Here is a 5769-nt window from a genome sequence, read left to right as displayed (position 1 = left end):
TGTACTATTTACTGGCCAACAGTTGGTGCTTCATTGCTTTGGTCTGATTATACAATGGGCATCATTTTGCCTAAGTTAAAGTTTGTATTCCAAAAATAGTCTCGCGGTGTGATTGAGAGAAGACCAAATCATATTGTAGTGGATGTTCCTCCATCATGTGTGGTTCATTCTCATGGTTCCAGCTGTTGGTGAAACCACTTACGTTTGTAAGAGGAATTGTAGACTTCACAAACAAATTTGTCTTTCAGTCTGTACTGAATGTTGGCCAATAGAAGCATCCATGTTAGTAGGAAGAATAGATGTTTTTCTAGATCTTTGCTTTTGGAGTGACATATTTGTATATGATCTGTGAATCATTGAGATGCATTAACATGTTGATCTTATGTATGGGAATCGTACTAGTTAGTTTTAGTTGCGATGCAAGATCCGAAGTGGCTGATCTTTGCTTTTGGAGCTACATATTTGTATATGATCTATGAATCATTGAGATGCATTAACAGTTACTTATTTCTGTTCGCTCAGTGTTTACAAGTTACTGATCGATCACTAGCTAGCCTACAAATGCACTCCTGGCAGTTTTATTTGCGACGCAAGATGCGAAGTATGCCTACCTCTGAAGAAACTGACAAGCTACACTATCGATCCTACACAGATAAAAATGCCTACCTCTGAAGAAACTGACAAGCTACACTATCAATCCTACACGGATAAATAGCAGATCACGCACGTACTACCTCCGTTCTGGTTTGCAGGGCTCAATTCAAGAAACGACCTACTCGATCCTACACGAATAAATAGCGGATCACGCACGTACTAGTACCACCTTTCTGGTTTGAAGGGCTTAATTTAAACCTCTCACCAACCAAGGTACTCCCTCCGTCCGGATTTATTAGTCCCATGAGCAAAGCAGCAAGACCAAGGCATGGCAATAATTAACGGCATGCAGAAATTTAAGCCTAATTAATTCCAGCGATTTAAGTGGCTGCATGCGTGCCCTCGGCTGCGACTCGTTGCATACTGCTTCGTGTACTGCCTGCGAGTGATTCTGAGTGCCTGCATGCAGCCGGCCGTAATTAAGGCAGCTAACTGATACGAAAAAAGATACGCTTTAATTGTTGCGGGCTTTTTAAATTTGTGGAATCATTATTGACAAGGAGGGAGATGATTCGAGTGCACTTGTTTGACCGCCATGCCGGTGTGCGACCCAGACGGGACGGGACGGCACAGTCATAATTTCAGTTTCCCTAGTTTTCCACGGCAAACTGGTGCGCTAAGCCATTATGCATTGAATTCCGATGACCGTCGCGCTACCTTGCCCCTATAAGTACTGTTTCCCGGCCTTCTCCGGTGCCACCGTGACCCAACTCGCCATATCCTCATAAGCCCCCACCGGCCCGACGTTGCTCGCCACGTCCGCCATGCCCCCGCCCGTCCGCGGTAGGCGACGCCGGAGGCGGTCACCGCCGGAACTAGTGTTCGGTTTTTCACCGGAAGGCAGACGGAGGGAGGAGGCATTCTATCTGTCTTTAGATGGCAATGCACAGATCGAGGAGTTATTGGAGCGCGACTGCATGGCGGAGGAGCAGGAGTTGTTGGAGCGCGACCGCCTGGCGGAGGAGCAACGTATTGCCGATTTGCACCGCCAGCGGGACATGGAGCAGCAGCGCACCGACGCTCTGAGTCGCGAGCAGAGCGCCCGCAACTGGGCCGACTACATGGAGGCCGGCGCCCGGCAAATAGCCCTGGAGGTTGTCGGGCACGCACGCGTTCACGATGCCGATTTTTACTACCAGCTCGTCAAGTGGGTTTCCCGCTTGGAAGCCGAAGCTTCGGTGGACCATGCCGACATGGAAAGGGCCAACGCGCGCGAGCAACACACCCTATCGCAGCTCTTGCAAGTCCGAGGCGAGGCGCAGGACGCCGGTGCCGGTGTTTAGCGTGTACCACAGATGGCGGCCGGCATCATCTAGTTAGCTAAGAGTAAGTTAGTACTTGTTTAGTGGGAGTAGATAGTTAACTTGGCTATGATGGTTGTCAACGTGGAAGTTCAGTACTCTATATGTGGTTCAGACCTGTTACTTTGCTCTGAATGTTGAACTTTCCGTTTGAATGTATGGAATGGGTTGTTATTTTTTTAAATGGGTTGTATTTGTCCTCCATGGGTTTAGACGCTGACTTGTGGGCCTAGCAAGTTGACGCGTACACAAACAGGAGATGATTGTACGTGGAGAGGATGACAACAGGGACCCGTAGAGGTCATGGCAGTATGCAAGCAAGTGCCTCATTATTTCAAGCCAATAAAAAATGGCTCCTCCTAGTGGATTTCTGACATCTTGGTCCCATGCCATTGTCAACGTAGTCAATAAACGAGAGAATCACACAATGAGCGGCTGACACCAGGGACCCAGCAGCTCGCCCATTTATTTTTGTTTTGGGTTAATTTGATAAATGCCTCCGAGAAATGCCACTGCAATTTCCAAACTTTGAAAAATGCCATTTCTAGTGGCATTTTTCGAAGTCTGGAGTGGCGTTTTTCAAAGTTTGCAAACTGCAGTGGCATTTTTCAAAGTTTGCAAAAGTTGCAGTGGCATTTTTATGAATCGCCATAATTGGAATGGCATTTATCTAATTTGTTTTTGAGACGGAAGCAGGGTGTCAACTGGGCTGTGCAGGACACTCTGGCCTGTCTAGACAGCCTTTTCTTTTATGTTTACCACAGAACAGCGCAGTAGTTTTTTTTTCTTTCTGAAAATGGCTAGCCTAGTTTTTTTGTGATTTGTCAAGTAAGTCGCTTTATCAGGCCTGTTGGGCTGCAAATCTTTCAAGACGAGGAGAGCTTCATTCGGCTGGCCGAGAAAATGGCCTATCAGTAATGAGAAATGGGATGTACATTTTTAAAACACATCAAACCGGCAATTAGTTTCAAATATCATTTTTTCATTTCGAGATTTTAAATTGCATTGATTTTTATGTGTGGACAATTTATTGGATTTTATATTGATATACATTTATTTTTAAAATCAGTCTGAAAGTGACTCGAAATTTTGGGATTAAAAACAGTTCAGACCGCACCGTCATATGCAAAATTTCGTATAATTTTTTAACCGTGCCCACAATATGGGTTGTAATGCTAACAAAAAGAATATGGGCTCTAAAAAACCCGTAAGAATTAGCAAATGGGCTTTAAACTATTTGAAATAATGGCAGATGGGTTATATGCAGTTTTCCACAAATTTGAGGCTTTCCACAGATGGCATGTATACTGTTAGATGTCCAATCAACGGTCGTCGTGCTTCTTCAATCTCTGCTCTTCCTGCTGCAGTCGCTCAAACAAGCGTCGGCTGTACTGCCTGCTCCCTCCTCCACGCGGCCGGTTGTGCTGCCGCGCAGGCCTCACCGCCCCATCGTACTCCCATCGCGGGCCTGGCCATCCCTCTACTCACCCACAGTCCCACACCTGCTGTTATTCTCCGGCGACGGCAGACGAACTAGTAAACCCTCGTACAGTCGTACTCCCCTCCGCATGGGAAACAACTGCCGAGTCTTCCCTGCCTCCGTGTCGTTCCCTTCCTAGGCCTCACCGTCGTCCACCGCCCTGGTGCTCTCGGCGTGGCGTGGTCAACGTGGTCAATGATCGACATGCATCTGAAGTGGATTGTACTTGGAGAGGCTGATAGCTGGGTCCACGGCCACACGCAAGGAAATGCCTCATTATTACGCGCAAAATAATGATTCCTCCACCTGACATCTGGGATCCACCGAAAGGGCCTCTGTATTTCGCGGAAAAAACGTTACCGCCGCTGACAGCTCGGACCCTCCAGCTATATCTTCGCACGCAAGGAAGTGTCTCCTTATTACGCCCAAAAAAAAGAATACTCCCCATACGATGTCCACTAAGTTGACGGGGCCTATTAAGTTGACGGGGACGAAGGGCTTTGTCAACTTAGTCAATATATGCACGATTCCGCCGTAGTGCTTCTTCAACCTCTGGTCTTCTTGCTCCAGCCGCCCAAAGCAGCGCCGGTCGTGCCGCCTGCTCCTGCCTCCCGTGGCCGGCTGTGCTACCGCAGAGGCCTCACCGCCTCCATACTACTCCCACCGCTGGCCAGGCCATCCCTCCACTCCACTCACCCACACCCCCTGTTATTCTGCGGCAACGGTAGCATAGCCAAACCAGTGAACCCTCGTACTCCTCTTCGCGTGGGCATCCACTACCGTGTCTTCCCTGGCTCCGCGTCGTCCCCTTCCTAGGCCTCGCCGTCGTCCACCACCGTGGTGCTCTCGGTGCGGCATGGTCAATGTGGTCAACGACCGAATTCCATCGGAAGAATACTGTACGTGAAGAGGTTGACAGCTGGGTCCACGGCAGCCGCAAGGAAGTGCCTCCTTATTATGCGAAAAATAATTATTCCTCCACCTGACAGCGGGGACCCACCGGATGGGCCACCAGTATTTCACGAAAAAAATGTTTGCCCCTGACTGCTGGGACCCACCCGACGGGCCATCGTATTTCGCGAAAGAAACGTTCCCCCTGCTGTCAGCTCGAACCCACCGGAATTGCCTCCTTATTACGCACAAAAAAATGAGTAGCCCCCTGCTAGCTGGGACCCACCTTTGTGGGAGTATGACTTGTGGGCCTACTAAGTTGACGGGGACGGAGGGCTTTGTCAACTTAGTCAATATAAACGATTCTAGCTCCAGTGACCGTATGATGTCCATCCAACAGTCGTAGTGCTTCTTCAACCTCTGGTCTTCTTGCTCCAGCTGCCCAAAGCAGCGCCGGTCGTGCCGCATGCTCCTGCTTCCCATGGCCGGATGTGCTGCGGCGGAGGCCTCACCGCCCCCTACTATTCCCACCACTGTCCAGGCCCTGCGGCGACAGCAGCCTCATACCGCAGCCGAACCAGTGAACTCTCGTACTCCTCTCCGCGTGGGCTTACACTGCCCCGTCTTCCCCGGCTCCCCGTCGTCCCATTCCTAGGCCTCGCCATCGTCCACCGCCCTGGTGCTCTCGGCCGGCGTGGTCAACATGGTCAAAGAACGACTTCCATTGGACGTGGACTGTAAGTGGAGAGGCTGACAGCTGGGTCCACGGCTGCAGCAAGGATGTGCCTCCTTATTACGCGGAAAATAATTATTCCTCCACCTGACAGCGGGGACCCACCTGGTCGAAGTGTACGTAGCGTTGTCATTCTGGTCACGAACGTGTACGTACATACTGGTCGATGTAGAGGCGCGCACGTGTCGTAGTAGAGGCGCGCACGTGTCGTAGTAGAGGCGCGCACGTAGTATGTACACGTACGTACAGCGGCAAGGGTGCAAGAAAGAAAATACGGCCACATACATACATACGGGCAGGGTCTCGAACGCCTACTCGCGCATACGTACATGGCTGGGTCGGAACGGAGAAACAGCATCATCGTCGTGTTCATGGGGAGCCAACCGGCTGGGTCGGAACGGAATGCATGGTCGTGTTCATCGGGAGGGCTTGGACAGAACAAGCGATGGAAACGAGGCCTGGCATACCGCAGAACAGAGGAAATAGACCTCCTACATTCGGAACAGGGTCCTGTTGATCGGGAGGGGTGTGGCGTACCGCAAAACAGAGGAAACGAACCTCCTACGGTCGAAACGGGGGTCCTTTTGATCGGGAGCGGTGTGGCGTACCGCAAAACGGAGGAAACGGACCTCCTACGGTCAAAACGGGGGTCCTTTTGATCGGGAGGGGTGTGGCATACTGCAAAATGGAGGAAATGGACCTCCTACGGT

The sequence above is a fragment of the Triticum aestivum genome, chromosome 4B (genome assembly GCF_018294505.1).
Source record: "Triticum aestivum cultivar Chinese Spring chromosome 4B, IWGSC CS RefSeq v2.1, whole genome shotgun sequence".
Lineage (NCBI taxonomy): Eukaryota > Viridiplantae > Streptophyta > Magnoliopsida > Poales > Poaceae > Triticum > Triticum aestivum.
The sequence above is the reverse complement of the archived record's forward strand: the minus strand, read 5'-3'. Positions refer to the sequence as shown.